This window comes from Xyrauchen texanus, chromosome 6 (genome assembly GCF_025860055.1).
Source record: "Xyrauchen texanus isolate HMW12.3.18 chromosome 6, RBS_HiC_50CHRs, whole genome shotgun sequence".
Lineage (NCBI taxonomy): Eukaryota > Metazoa > Chordata > Actinopteri > Cypriniformes > Catostomidae > Xyrauchen > Xyrauchen texanus.
In genome coordinates, this window is record NC_068281.1 from 8,003,325 (window position 1) to 8,020,230 (window position 16,906).

Genomic DNA, 16,906 nt, shown 5'->3' on the forward strand with positions numbered 1-16,906 from the left:
CAAGTGCAACAGTAGGTGAAATTCTTGTGTGCGGTTCCGAGCAACATAGCAGTCATGACAGTGACGAGACATATACCAATTACAATAACAACATACTTACACAACACAATTTACAAATCAAATGTACACATACTTACACAACACAATAATTATATACAATGTACAGTAAACAATACACACAATATACAATACACAATATACAATACAATAAGTAAGAGTATATGAAATATATATATATGAAGTAGTATATTGAGGAGAATATGTTGACAGTCCAGTGTGAGATTATAGAAAAATAAAGTGCAGTGCTAATTATTGATCCTGATAGATCAAGTGTTCAACAGTCTGACTGCTTGGGGAAAGAAGCTGTCATGTAGTCGGCTGGTGCGGGTACTGATGCTGCGATACCACCTGCCTGATGGTAGCAGTGAGAGCAACCCATGACTCGGGTGGCTGGAGTCTCTGATGATCCTCCGAGCTTTTTTCACACACCGCCTAGTGTATATGTACTGGAGGGAGGGAAGCTCACCTCCGATGATGTTCCTGGCAGTTCGCACCACCCTTTGCAGGGCTTTGCGGTTGTGCGCGGTGCTATTGCCGTACCAGGCGGTGATGCAGCCAGTCAGGATGCTCTCTACAGTGCTGGTGTAGAACCGTGTGAGGATGTGTTGGTTCATTCCAAACTTCTTCACGACGGCCTCAGTGTGGACGGACCATGCAGTTTGATGAGTCCTAGAGAAGATCCTCTTTGATGACAGAGAAGGATCTTTCTGTTCTCTAATCGTTCGCTGGTCTTAAGCATTTTAAGCCAAACTGGACCTCAAAGAGAGGTTGTGCTAAAGCTCTGGTATGGGGATGCATTCTCCCCAACAAACAGACAGGAATCTGCTCTCATATCTTTCAAACCGCTTGTTCTGTTACAAAGTTCACAGTCCCTCACAAGCGGGACTTCAATATGGTTCACTTTCACTGCAGGCAACCTTAAAGGAAAAGTTCACCCAAAAATGAAGATTCTCTCATCATTTAATCACCTTCATGCCATCCCAAATGTGCTGAAAATCTTTGGAATGCACTCGGGCAGGCTGGGCAGCTATTTTTATGTTAACAAGCAGCATGCAACTACAGCAATGAAATCGACCTTGAAATCACATGGCCCCTAGAGTCTGAAATGCCAAGATGTACAGTGAAAAAGGAGTTACATTTGAGTCTTTTCTCACCATACATTGCAATTAATGGTGCACACCACAATGGTGTGGTGTACATTGATTATATTTTGGGGCTTCAAAGTTTTGGTCACCATCCACTTGCATTGTATGAACCTACAGAGCTGGCTTTTGAGAATTATATCCTTAATGTGGTTTAACTTACCAATGTGTGTGTCTCTGGCAACAACAAATAGACAAATAAGTGCTACATCCAACGGTGCAAAGTGATCACACAGGAATTCAGAATGTTGCTGCCAAATGTTCCAGTACTCTGACATTGACCCCATTCTGCCATATTACTGACAAGCACCATTTCCCATCAGATATTTTTGCATCAATTCAAATAAGTTTATTCCTGTAGTGCTACTCATAGCATGTTGCATGATCAGCCTCAGAGACACTGGTTCTGGTCCCATGGAAACCAGGAAGTAATCGCATTCACATAAACAATAATGGGCATTAATAGGAGGTTGTATTTTCCCTTTAAGATTACATTTTTACTCCACTGATGGTTAGGTCTTGAGTTGGAGTTTGGGGATGGAGTTAATAAAATATGCATTTTTCTTCAGTTCATTACAACATTTACAACTAAATGCAGTTCACTTTACAACTCACTTTTGTGGACATTTCACACGAAATCTCAAGTAGGTATAGCTGCAGACTGGAGATCTCCATTTTGGAGCTCTTTCAGCAACTATATCCTTCTTAATGTATTGGTGCTTGTGAGCTCCAGCTTTCAGAGAAGGGTATAGCTGCATACAGAGCTCCAAAAAGGGGCGAGAGTTCCAAATCGCCAGCAAAAATATAGGGAGCCTCTTACCTTACCCTTTCCCTAACGCTTACCTTACCTTACCCTTTCCCTAACATCTGTGGAGCTGTTTCCCACTTTGGGAGTTGGCACAATCTCCGTTTGGAGTAATCCCACTACTTCTGGAGAAACCCTGCCCCTATTTGGAGATCTTCGGCCTGCAGCTATACCTACTTGGATACATTCACAAAACACATCCAGTTTCCACCACTGGGGGCAGTGGTTAGAATTTCTGTAAGCACAGACTGATTTTACCTGAAGAATTTTTGACCTACTACCTCTAAACATTATTAATACTGATCATACTTATTGTTTTGGGTTTTTATAAAACTTTGGCAAATAATGCACCTCTAGCCTCAGCAGCACTGAGCTTGAATAAAGAGAGATGTGCAAATAATTTTCTAAGCATTAGGGCTTGTGATTTTTACCTGACAAATGATAAAACCCACTTGAAAAATTAATGAAAAAGTACTCTCATAGGACTCTTGGTTACGAAATAAAGACTTGGGAATGGGTTCTAAAGCCCATTAAGCCACTAAATAACCTCCTTGCAACCACCCATAACACCTTAGCATCATGGCTAAAGGTTTAGTATGGACAAGCACAACTGTATAAAATGAACAAAATTGTGTATTACATTTTTATGAACATAAATTCAAAAATTCATAGCAAAAAAGTTCTATAATTTGTATATAACTTATAGTTAGTTATAGAAAAAGTTAGTAAGCAATTGTATCACACAAAAATAATGTTAGCACGCATATTGTTTACCTTTTGTGGCTACTTGTGAAACTTGATTGGCCCCATTCACTTCTATTGTAAGTGCCTCACTGTAACCCAGATTTTTGCTTTTTCTATAGAAGTCGAAATACATTTTTGTGGTAATCAGTATACACTATGAATGCTAAACTAATATTGAACCCATAATATTCCTTCATAGACAAAACGTGTCTATAAACCTGGAAAGATCAGAACACATCCTGTTGGATCAAATATCTATTTGTTTAGAGCCTGTGTATCTCACAAATTTAATATATCAGTCTTCAAACATTGTTAAAGGGAAACTAACTCATGTACAATGCACACACCTAGTCAGTAACAAACACATTGAGACACACACACACACACACACACACACCAATATACTCGCAGCTTCAGGCCACTAAAGAAGAACAGAAGGCTTATTCCCTTGTGTTGTCCAGACAGTAATCATCACATTTGACACACATATGACAAAGAAAAGATGAAAGCATTTTTCAGCAGATTGCATCTGCCCTCTAGCATCACACACTCTCCATCTCACACTTAAGACCTCATAGAGACCAGCATTGCAGTTAGTGTCTGTTGTACTTGTATTTAAGTGTGGGATGTTGATCATAGATTATTGTGAAAAGGGAAAATCTAACCAGAAGCATCAGAGAGGGCACAAAACAAGATAAGACAGATTATAAACATATACACATTAAGTACAACATATAGCCCACACATAACATGCAAAAAATGGTTTTGTCTGAATAATACATTTAAAGTGAGTTTGTGCTCTTGAATATTGAAGTTTAGGTTTGGTATATTGTGTCAATTATACCGAGCCACAGACAGACATGAAAATTACATGTACAAGGATGAAAGGTGCACTTACTTGAGTTCAGACTTAAGTGTGTGTAATCAGACACTGCTGGACATACGGCAAGAGTACTAAAGGTTAAGTGCCTATGATGAGAGGTGAAGTACCACAGAATACACATGAACACTTCTACACCTTGTGGTGAGCTCCCATATGCTTCTATTGTTCTTACATTACTGTCAGATAATTATAATGACAGCACCCTAACCCTACCCCTTAAATGACTGGCTCACCCAAAAAAGAAAATGCTCATCATTTACTCACCCTCATGTCATTCCAGATGTGCAGGATTTATGCAGAACTCAAACAAAGCTTTTTAGAAGAAAATCTCAGCTCTGTAGGTCCATATAATGCAATTGATTGGTGACCAAAATTGTAAAGCTCCAAAAAGCACAAAAAGGCAGCATAAAAGTAATTCATATGTCTCCAGTGGTTTAATCCATGTCTTTTAATGCAATCTAATCAATTTTGGGTGAGAATAGAAATAAACTTTTTTTTACTGCACATCTTGCTGTTGCAGTATCTAGGCATGATCATGCTTTCAAGCTCAATTACATTTTCTCCTACATTTCCTCAAAATCTTGATCTTGCCTAGAGACTGCCGATGTCAAGATTTATAGAGAGTTATATTTTGGAATGTTTTTTTCTAAACCCAATAAGATCGCTTTAGAAGATATGGATGAAACCACTGGATTTTGGATGTATGGATGTATGGAAAGGCCTACCTTTCTATGGCATTTATGAGCTTTTTGTAAATTCTAAATTCAAAATTGCTTCAAAATTTTGGTCACCATTTATTTGCATTGTGTGGGCCTACAGAGCTGAGGTATTCTTCTAAAAACCTTCTATTCAGTTCTGCAGAAGAAAGTCATCTGGTAAACTGTGAGGGTGTTCGGTTTTGGGTGAACTGTCTCTTTAAGGACAACTTTTAGAATAAAGATTTTACACTATTTGTAGGATCATTATGTGGACAAATTCAGAAATGTGGTCCTCATAGTACACACAGTCCCTTTATTCCTACTATGCACTCTAATAAAAATGCACAAACATATAAACCCAGAAGTACAACTCTCATTTCGTTTAGATGTTTGATCTTACAGACACCTATTAAACTAGTTGTTAGGAACACACTGTCTGTTTCACTAACACAATCATAAATGTTGTTCAGCTCACACACAGCTCTGGGATCTGTGCTCCCTCCACTGACTTTGTTGTCACATAGAATAGAATAGAATAGAATAGAATAGAATAGAACATTTGCAAACACATTGTGGGTGACTTTCGGACCTTGTATAATTAGCAGTTTGAGAGATTACTAAGCACTTTGTAGACTAGTTGCTGATCCTTACATTTAAAATGTACATTTCAAAGATCCATTACAGATCCATTACCAAAAAAGCACAAACATAAACAACAATAAAACAATTACAGCTAATATACTGTATAATACACTGTATATGCATAACTTGTGGTTATTGTCCACATTTTGTTGGCCCCTACTCTATATGGGGAACCTTATTTTAAAGCTTTGTTGCTATTTGTGATCTTCGAATGGTGTTCTGGACACAAAACTTAATTTAAAAATCACTGGCAATTCACTTAAAAATCCTAAGTTCATTATAATGCTGCATTGGAGGGAAGTGTTATTTGTTATTTCTCACATTATGAATGTTTCATATTTTTAATGATATTTGATGGGGAAGTGACACTTTGTGAACTAGGCCTGTATCTGTCCAACAGTTCTGTTACAACTGCACTCTGTGTGTATTGGTGTGCAATGAAAAAGTGAAATAAATCCCTTTATATTAATAATGCATAAACTGTAGCCCTACATCATCTTTAATTATTTGCATTTTAATTTTCATTATTTATTGCATGTTCTCTGATTCATACATTATTGAACATATCTGGCTACTAATTCACCACAACTTCCCAAATGGGGATATCGAAGCCAAACTTTATGTCTGTTGCATTTACCCGGATTTGTCAAATCTGCTTTTCTGTAATATTAAGATTTTTTCAAAACATAGTGCGCCGCCCGGGAATCGAACCCGGGTCGCAAGAATGGGAATCTTGCATGATACCACTACACCAGCGGCGCCTTCTTCATTACAAGAGATCATCTTGAAATAGTAGTATTGCAATATAAATATGAACGTATCAGATTATTCACACAAAAATTGCAAGATGTCTGAGCAGCATCAAGGAATCTGTATGCACAAAAGTGAGAGAAAATTTTGAAACGACTGCCGTAAACTAAACGGGAATCTACTGGAGAAATGTAAATTAAACAGCTAGCAGTTGGGGACGCTGCAGCACAGCTTTGATCGAGCAAACAAGATAAGTAATGACAATAGTCACTGATATTTATGACCAATTACCGCTGACGCAGAAATGCAACGCAAACGATCACATGTGATACGCAAATATAAACAAATATCTGCAATACTTTTCATTAAAAGAAATCTATAATGACCGCTGGTAACCCCGGCGTGACGTCAGGTCAGCCATCAACACGCGCCACCCAGACTCAGCCAATGGGATCGCAGAGAAGCCGTGCCCCTGCCATGACAACGCTTTCCATCACTTCCGGGCGTGTGCGACGACACCGGCGCGACTGCAACATACAACGACCCAGAAAATAAAAAATATATATATTATCGTTGTATATTTACCGTATCGAACATCTAAAATCCACCTGCAACAACTGTTTACCCCCACCCTTTTAAATGGGATGTTTAGAGTCTGACTGAAGCAGCGGGATTGTTTGGGAGGAATCAGGTGAGTGTTGATTGTCTGTATGTGTTGTTGTGTGGTGCAAATGCGCGCTTGAGGATTGATTTACATGTTAAAGACACACACATAAATATATATAGAAGCACCAGACGATGGTTGGCTAGTTATTACTCATGTATGAAGATGGTTTGCATGCTCTGACAACTCTCAGCAGCCGGAGGAATGTAAGATATGGATGGCATCGCATTCCAGCGTTGAATCTCTTCTCAGGCCTGTTATGTTCACGAGCAGAAATGATACATACATGCATATACTATATATATATATATATATATATATATATATATATATATATATATATATATATATATATATATATTAGTATATGATCAAAGTCATACATTTGCTTTTTGAATTTGTGACCTAGTAAGACTGCAAATTTCTTATTAAGTTTTATTGATTTTCACTGTGGACTCCAGTAGTTTTTAATGGCACTGAATTGTTCATATACCAACTCAGACAGGCACACTTGTAACAGGGATAGTTCAAAATTTTTCATTTAATTTACTCACCCACATGCCATCCCAGATGTGTATGATTTTCTTTCTTCTGTTGAACACAAATAAAGAGTTGCAGAAAAATATCTCAGCTTTGTAGGTCCATACAATGTGGTCTGAAATGTGAAGCTCCAAAAAGCACAAAGTCAGCATTAAAGTAATTCAATAAATGCCTTCAGAAGCCATGTGATAGGTGTGGGTGAGAAACAGATCTATATTTAATTATTTTGTTACTATAAATCATTGGTGGCAATATGCACAAAGAATGCAAATCACCCAAAAGAAAGTGAAATTGGAGATTTACAGTAAAAAAAGTGTGTAAATATTGATCTTTTTCTCACCCACACCTATCATATTGCTTCTAAAGACATGGATTTAATTCATGGAGTCATTTATTTTACTTTTTGCTACCTTAATATGCTTTTTGGAGCATCATATGTCTGGCCACAATTCACTTGCATTGTACAAAGCTGAGATATTCTTCTAAAAATCTTAATTTGTGTTCTGCAGATGAAAGAATGTCATACATATCTGGGATGGCATGAGGGTGAGTAAATAATGAGAGAATTATAATTTTTGTGTGAACTATCCCTTTATGCACATTTATGCTTATAAATACACACTAAACAAATTTCTGCTGTCACGACCATGCACATTTACACTGATGCTTGCATAATTACACATTCACACCAACCACATTAGTGCTCTCATGTCATAATCACTCATGTGAGAGTCTCTCTCACACACAAACAATAACACACATATGCTAATCTCACACCCACTACTACTTCTACTCTGTTTGATGGAAAAGCAGATGTCCGAGCAGTCTATTTTAGCATCGGAAGATGTGTTGTGTGAATTAAATTACTGAGCTGTATGCTGGTGGCATGGAACTGTAGTTTGTTTTGGGTGATTGGTAAAACAGTAGGTTGAATTGGTTTGAGATTATTCCTTCATATTATGGGTACTACGGTTTGGAGGTTACCAGTCATTATTAGTATGCCTGCCAATGCCAATGCACTTGTGTTGGAAGTGTTTGAATGGTCATCATGCAGCTACATAAGGTTAATTTCTGAGAATACATAACTTTCATTTACATATCTTTTTTTTTTTTTGGCAGAGATTGGTTTTGGTGTCCCAGCTATTGTATATGTCATAATGAGTAACTATTTTAAAAGCTATACACACTTTAACATTCCAGATGTCTATCTAACAGATTGTATTCTTCTTCACACCACAAGATCTTGAGGTCTTGATAAGTGTATACATCAGGGGAGTTTATACAGTATAATCATATATGCATTTATGTGATACATCCAATGTCAGTTACTCTTCATTTTCTTTAGGTAGTTTAAATGTAGTTTTATTTACCAACCACGTTTGTTTTCTTCTGCTCACTTAAGCGATCATTTATTTGCCGGTAAATTTTGGATAGTTTGCCCAAAAATAACATACTGTTAAAATGTATTAATTTACTAACTAGCATATTTTTCCAAACCCATGTTTGGCTTTGTTTCTTCCATGGAACACAAAGTGAAATATTTTGCATGGTGTCCAAGCTACTCTTTTTCCATATATATATATACACTCACCTAAAGGATTATTAGGAACACCATACTAATACTGTGTTTGACCCCTTTTCGCCTTCAGAACTGCCTTAATTCTACGTGGCATTGATTCAACAAGGTGCTGAAAGCATTCTTTAGAAATGTTGGCCCATATTGATAGGATAGCATCTTGCAGTTGATGGAGATTTGTGGGATGCACATCCAGGGCACGAAGCTCCCGTTCCACCACATCCCAAAGATGCTCTATTGGGTTGAGATCTGGTGACTGTGGGGGCCATTTTAGTACAGTGAACTCATTGTCATGTTCAAGAAACCAATTTGCATTATCCTGCTGGAAGTAGCCATCAGAGGATGGGTACATGGTGGCCATAAAGGGAAGGACATGGTCAGAAACAATGCTCAGGTAGGCCGTGGCATTTAAACGATGCCCGATTGGCACTAAGGGGCCTAAAGTGTGCCAAGAAAACATCCGCACACCATTACACCACCACCACCAGCCTGCACAGTGGTAACAAGGCATGATGGATCCATGTTCTCATTCTGTTTACGCCAAATTCTGACTCTACCATCTGAATGTCTCAACAGAAATCGAGAATCATCAAACCAGGCAACATTTTTCCAGTCTTCAACTGTCCAATTTTGGTGAGCTCTTGCAAATTGTAGCCTCTTTTTCCTATTTGTAGTGGAGATGAGTGGTACCCGGTGGGGTCTTCTGCTGTTGTAGCCCATCCGCCTCAAGGTTGTGCATGTTGTGGCTTCACAAATGCTTTGCTGCATACCTCGGTTGTAACGAGTGGTTATTTCAGTCAAAGTTGCTCTTCTATCAGCTTGAATCAGTCGGCCCACTCTCCTCTGACCTCTAGCATCAACAAGGCATTTTGGCCCACAGGACTGCCGCATACTGGATGTTTTTCCCTTTTCACACCATTCTTTGTAAACCCTAGAAATGTTTGTGCGTGAAAATCCCAGTAACTGAGCAGATTGTGAAATACTCAGACTGGCCCGTCTGGCACCAACAACCATGCCACGCTCAAAATTGCTTAAATCACCTTTCTTTCCCATTCTGACATTCAGTTTGGAGTTCAGGAGATTGTCTTGACCAGGACCACACCCCTAAATGCATTGAAGCAACTGCCATGTGATTGGTTGATTAGATAATTGCATTAATGAGAAATTGAACAGGTGTTCCTAATAATCCTTTAGGTGAGTGTGTATATATATATATATATATATATATATATATATATATATATATATATATATATATATATATATATATATATATTGGAGGGAAGATACAACATTCAATATTACAATGCAAAACCTGAAACTAACTTCGATGCCATGTACATATGTAAATTCACTCATATTTAGTTTAATAACTGTCCATACCCCTACCATAAATTACCTCTTGCACATGTGCATACATGTTATATGGCCTATTTTTTTTTGTGTCCATTTATACTCTTACCCCATTTTATATTCTGTGTCCCACTGTAATGTTTTGTGTGCACTTGCTTGTTTTTTTTTCTTCTATCACCAAAAATACCTGTTCACAGGGATTGCGATTTTGTGTCTGTTTGCGCTCTTTTCACATTGTTTTTCTATGTAAACATGTGCTAGACAGATGTCTTTGACTGCTGTGCATCTTCAAGCTGTTTATTTGGGTAAAAAAAAAAAACTTGAGACACCTGTATTTTGTTATTTTGTTGCACTGCATCTGGCATTTTCTTTTTTGCTCAAGAACGCATTTGGTCTGAACAGCCCATTTGAATGCACCTAAGATTGTAGATGAATTGGTAGTATCGAGTAGTTGAGTGCGAATGATGTGTACATTTCCTTTGGGCTGGATTCTACATGATTCTCCCAAGTTTGGGTGTGTGAATGAGTTTGTAATATAATTTTCTTTTTTCACACCCTGTATAGGGTTGCCAGTAGTCGATGGACCAGCATAAAGGGTCTGATCACGCCCAAACTGCTCTAGTGATGTTTAACGTGGATTATGGGCAATGAATGTTAGGGCTCTTAACAGTAAACCAGGTGGGTGTGCCTGAAAGACCAGAGATATTCCTGTTCCTTCAGTTCGGCATGCACTTTGATACATGGTGAGCCGTGGAACAAAGGGTGTGCACTTGCTGTTTGTGTTTTTGTGTGGGGGAATTTGAGTACTAGAAGAAAAGGGAACAGATCTCTCTCCAAACTGGTTTTGTTTTCAGTTTGATTCCCTGATGTTAGTAGTTATTCAACCCTTCCTCCATGACCGGTTCCTCCTCTTGACACCCACCTCATAATACTATGACTACTTTTGGAGCCAGCAGGCAGGTTCATCATTGTCCTTCAAGGCTATAGGGTGTGCTTTGTTTTAGTGTAGTTTGTATACTCGCTGTTCTGTTTCATACACAGTTTTGTTTCTTCTCCCCTTTTCTCACCAATTTGGAATGCCCAATGCACTCTAAATCCTCGTGGTGGCATATTGACTCCCCTCAATCTGGGTGGTGGAGGATGAAACTCCGTTGCCTCCGCATCTGAGACATTTCACTGCACGCATCTTATCGCATGGCTTGTTGAGTGCGTTACCGCAGAGACATAGCGCGTGTGGAAGCATCACACTATTCTCAGCAGCATCCAAGCTCAACTCACCGAGAGCAAGAACCACATTATGGTGACCACGAGGAGGTTAACCCAATTTGACTTTACCCACCCTAGAAACCGGGCCAATTCGTTGCTTAGGAAGCCTGACGAGTCACTCAGCACGCCCTGGATTCGAGTCTCGTGCAGAGTTAAGAGCTCAGCCTTTTAAAGTATACACCGCAAGCCCAATTAGTTTGATGCATGCGCAGTACAACTGCTTTGTGATACTCTTATAGAACAATCAATCGCATGCGCCAACAACACACAAAGATGTGAGATATGCCTAGAAAGTAGGTTGCACACTGACCCTGCAGATCTGAGCTAATGAAGGAATTTGTGTCGCATGCATTGTGCGTGAGAAACCAAACTATGAGCTTGAGCAAATGTCGCTGTGCAGGTTGCTAAAGGGAGATGATACTTGATACCATAGTTTGGATGAAGATCTTCACTGCAATGGCAGCATCTCAAATGACTTTCTATTAAACAACTGCACCTCAAATGCTCTAGGTCATCTCATTTAGTGCTATTATTACCTGCACTAAACCTGTTTTTGAAATAATATTGAAAAAGTGAATAATAAACTGAAACTACTAGATAGAGAGAGAAACGTGTTATATGGTTAGTTTGGTCCTATAGCACATTTGGTAAAGGAATAGTTCACCCAAAAATGAAAAAGTAAATCAGTATCATTGAAGATTTTTAGAATGTCTCCGCTCTGTTGTTCCTCACAATGCAAGTGAATGGGTTCTGAAATTTCTAAGCTCCAAAAGCATATAAAGGCAGCATAAAAGTAGTATAAACAACTCCAGTTGTTGAATCCATGTCTTCAGAAGTGATATGATAGGTGTGGGTGAGAAACAGATAAATATGTAAGTCCTTTTTTACTATCAATCTCCATTTTCACTTTCACATTCTTTTTTTGTTTTTGACTATTCGCATTCTTCATGCATATCGCCACCTACTGGGACGGGAGTATAATTTATAGTAAAAAAAGGACTTAAATATTAATCTTTTTTCACCCACATCTATCATATAACTTCAGAAGACATGGATTTAACAACTGTTGTTTGGATTACTTTATGCTACCTTTTATGTGCTTTTGGAGCTTAAACATTTCTGTATCCATTCACTTGCATTGTGACCACTGGAGTTATATGGATTACTTTTATGCTGCCTTGTGCCTTTATGAGCTTTTTGGAACTTCAAAGTTCTGGCCACCTGCTACTTGGATTGTGAGGACCTACAGAGCTAAAATGTTCTTCTAAAAATCTTTGTTTGTGCTCAGCAGTAGAAGGTTGGCATGGGGGTGAGTAAATGTTGAGAGAATTTTTGGGTGAACTATCCCTTTAAACATTAATTAATTTAGAAGACATTTATACATTTAGACGTGAGTAATATATTCTCATCCCCAGGGCCAATGAAATCAATTTTATTTTATTTCCAAATTCAGTTTTTTTTTTTTCTTTTTTTTTTTTTTGGAGGAAGGTTTTCATATGTAAGGGCACATTTAAGCTCCAGTTCCTAAGTGAAATGGTCACAGAGGGGAAAAAAATCAAGTAGCGAGATGTTTTTAGCTGTAAGTAATGCAATGCAGTGAAGAGGAATGCCTATTTTATTAGCTCTGTCCCCTAAACCTAACCATCAGTATAGTGAAAAAGTCATGTTAAAGGGAAACGGAACCTCTGAATCGCGCTCGTCACTGACTGCATGAACACAATTACTTCCTGGTTTCAAAGTGTGAGGAGAACCTGGGCCTTTCGTACACCTGAAGCAATGCAGTCGCTTCATTGGAAAGGTAAAACACACTTGAACAGATGCAAAAATGTCTGATGGAAGATAGCATAAGATGGCATAATGGGGCTGATGTCAGGGTACTTGAACATTCAGAAACAACATGCTGATTTCCCGTGTGATCATATTGCATAAGGAGCTCCTTACATGGCTCAGTGTGATTATTAATCTGTCAAAAGGCAGTGATTTAATTAATGAAATATATAAAGTGTACAATTCAAAGTGAATGAGCACTTTGATCTCTGTCATCTGCTACACACAACACACACACACACACACACAGAGTCAAGTGATGCTCATGACATGGTCTTTTCAGTAATAATCTCACTAGGACATATCACAATTTCTAATTTGATTAATTGTGCACTCAAACCTTAATGTTTATCCTAAATTTGTCGAATTCTGTGACATTCCGTGTTTTATAGTTAATTCCATTCAGTTCTTTTTTTGGGGGGGGGATTTTCTCCCCAATTCTGCATGCCCAATTCCCAATGCGCTCTAGTCCCCGTGGTGGCATAGTGACTCGCCTCAATCCGGGTGGTGGAGAACATATCTCAGTTGCCTCCGCATCTGAGACAGTCGATCCATGCATCTTATCACATGGTTTGTTGACCATATTACCACGGAGACCTAGCGCGTGTGGAGACTCACTCTATTTTCCACGGCATCCGAGCACAACTCTCCACGCGCCCCACTGAGATTAGGAACCACATTATAGCGACCACGAGGAGGTTAACCCAATGTGTCTCTACCCACCCTATCAAAGTTAATTCCATTCTTATAACTGGATTCTAAAATCATGGAGCCCAACTTCCTTGAAGTCCATTTATAATGTAGGTCAAGATTTACTGATGTCAATTCTTTTCAATGTAATTTTTCACACTTTTCTTTCTCTGTTTTTGATACTCTACTTTTATGATTCTGTATGTAAATGACTTTTGTTATGATTGGCTAAGGTGTTAGGGGTTGATTAACATTAAACGGTCACATTAATGAGTTCATGGTTATTCCATCACTGATTTCTGAACAACTCGTTTTTGCAGCCTAGTTTTCATAAATGGTCTGAATGAACTTTGAGTTTTAGTGAACGTTGTAGTATGTCCACATAGTACATTGAATTTGCTTTGAAAAACATTTAGTGTTGTGTCTTGTCCTCTTCTTCTCCTCTATCTTTTGTGACATTCCTCTAAGGAGAGGCTTTCACATCCATGTACTTCCTGTCTCCTGTCATACAGGACCTGGGATTTGTACAAGCATGGATTGCTGCCTGTTATTGCTTTACCATAGTCAGCCCGGCCTTGCACAGTGCTTGATGCAATGACTTTACATATGTTGTTTGTCAGAGCAACATTATGCTTGCAATTCTTACACAATTAGTTTTCCAACACTTTGAAAAGTTCTTCAGTAGTTCCTGTTGCAATATGTGAATTGCAATTTAAGTCTAAGTGTTTAGAAATCAACTATTTTTCAGAGGCAAGAGGAGCATTATAGTTTATAAGTTTAGCCTATAGAATTTTAATAAGCTAAGCTTACAAAAAAGATAATCTATTTCCATACAGTATTTTGTGTACATGACATTTGATGATATTAAATTCTATTACATGTCTCAAATAGGTATTTATTTTAGCCATTGGCCACCTTGCTCGCCAAATATTATTCTTGGTCATTGAATAAGGTCATTGGTTCGATACCCAGGAATGTATACCGTGACTATAAATCTCCACCTTTAACCACCCCGACTAATAGGTGGTGATATGCACGAAGAATGTGAATCGTCAAAAAAAATAAGAAGAAGAATGTTGAAATGAAAGTGGAGACTTTCGAAAAAGGATTTAAATATTGATCTGTTTCTCACCCACACCTACTATATAGTTTCTGAATACATGGATTTAACCACTGGAGTCATATTGATTACTTTTATGCTGTCTTTTATAAGCTTTTTGGAGCTTCAAAGTTCTGGTCACCATTGAATTGCATTATATGGACCTACAGAACTGAGATATAAAAAAAATTAATAATAATTCTTTGTTTGTGTTCTGCAGAAGAAAGAAAGCCATACACATGGGATGGCCTGAGGTTGAGTAAATTATGAGAAAAGTTTCATTTTTGTGTGAACTAGCAAGTTTATTTTGCACAAATAAAAATACATTTACATATTCATCTCTTTTGCTTGCATGTCAATGATTGTGTCAATCCATGTGTCAATGATGCCGAGATATACTTTTATATTTTATTTAATCACTGAGAAGGTTTACCTGCAAAATTAGTAGCACCAAACATCACTAGCAGCCTCAAGAATGGACAGAGTAGCCGTATTACACTTTTCCTTGAGCAGAATGTTGCACTACAGATCGCTAAGTTTGATCAAAGGAGAACACGAGACGTGCATGTTTGCCAGATTGCACAAAATAAGTATAACATTAGATGAATATTTCCAATTTGCGCAAGTATAAATCTCAAACTGGGGGTGTTTCGTCTCTTATCTGGCAACCCTTAGCATGGTAAACGTTTATGGAGACGTGTTAGGTCCCAATACAAGTTAACTGAAATATCCAATGAAAAATAAAAACGCTTTTACGATAAATGAGCCGCGGGCCATATGTTGCCCATGTCTGCTTTAGCTGTTTGCGAGATTATCATTAAATCTGCCTCAGCAGTCCTAAATAGTCTATCACTTGGGCGGCCGCCGAAATATCTGCAATGGGAGAACCATGGCATTGTTGGCGACCCAGTCCAAATAGACCAGTTGAGAAACACTGCTTTTACTCGCACACAAACTCATGTCAGACCCCCTCGCTTCTCTCAGACATTTTCTCCGCTGTGCGTGCGTGCGTGTCGCAAGTTGAAGAGTCTGACAGGCAGACAAGGAATAAAGGATATGCGGACGTGAGATTCTCCGTCCGGTTGGATTTTTTTCTCAATACCGTAGATAAGCAAATGTACATGGTATGATATCCGTCAATTTTCAAACCGTGGTATACCGTGAAACCGGTGTACCGCTGCAACCCTAAGTACCAGTAGTACATTTTCTGACATAATTCATAAAGGTACATAGGCATTGTCCCGTAACCTGAAAATATGATGTAGTAGCAACAACCGTGAACATTTTTTGTCAAAACTTTGGTTTTGTTCATCAGGTAAAATTTCACCACAAAGAGCCACTTTCTTATTATAGAAATTACAGTTAAAAGAAGCCGCCCGACTTGCAGATCTCCATATTTTCTTTTCTTTTAGTTCAGAGTTTTATCATGTCGTCTCTGCTCCTGTGAGATTTCAGGATAGAAAAATGTCCAGTGTATGCGTATTTCATAATCCTGTCAGACGTAGAACGTCATCTGGGTATTTCTTTCCATCTGTTTTATGAATACTGAGCACATTCTACTCCATTGACACTGACACCATTGAATGCATATTCAAACACGGGGTCTCTCTTGCAAAACTTCTGAACATTTCTATGCTTTGTGTTTGGTGCAGTTTCAACTGAGATCCAATCATGATTTTATTGCACAATGTGTGTGAAACATATTGTGATGTTGTTTCTATCATGTAGCTCTGCTCATATATCGGGTTATTAATTTTGATTACAGAATTTGGCAAAATATCCCTGTTTGGACTCAATATGTTGGAAATTTGTGTCCACTCCCATCTCTTCCTCCTATACACACACTTGCATTCAGGAACACATCCTGCTCTCGTACAGAAGACTTTGTTGTTCTGGAAGGATGAAGCTCACTAAAACAAAGTCTGTCTTGTTTGTTCACTGAGCTCACAGTCTTCACAGTCTGCCATCCCCAGTTAAATCAGAACACAATGCCTCTGTTAGAGCCATGGAATAGTGATAAGCACACATGCTCTATGGTGCTTATGTGGTCAAGTTCAAGTGTGGCTCGTTTCATTTCCTAATTCCATTTCCTCTGTCTCCTTAACTCTCTTTGCTTTTCCAATTAATCAAAGTGGCAAAAAGGCAGAAAAAACGAGCTTTATTCCCT

The 16,906-nt window shown here is 38.4% G+C and overlaps 1 protein-coding gene and 1 non-coding gene across 4 annotated transcripts in view; one reads left to right on the forward strand and one right to left on the reverse strand.

Moving 5' to 3' along the window:
• Window positions 1-5,664: 5,664 nt before the first annotated feature.
• trnag-ccc (transfer RNA glycine (anticodon CCC)) lies at window positions 5,665-5,735 on the reverse strand. The gene has a single exon. It is a non-coding gene; the product is annotated as a tRNA-Gly (tRNA).
• Window positions 5,736-6,237: 502 nt separating this feature from the next.
• The window catches only part of acsl3b (acyl-CoA synthetase long chain family member 3b), a 29,905-nt gene continuing 19,236 nt past the window's right edge, over window positions 6,238-16,906 (forward strand). For 2 of the 3 annotated variants that reach the window (XM_052129087.1, XM_052129086.1), the window contains exon 1: window positions 6,238-6,415. The gene's annotated coding sequence lies outside the window, so the exon portion shown is untranslated. Of the gene's footprint in view, window positions 6,416-7,437; window positions 7,475-16,906 lie in introns of all 3 variants that reach the window. The other variant, XM_052129088.1, reaches the window with a different exon arrangement.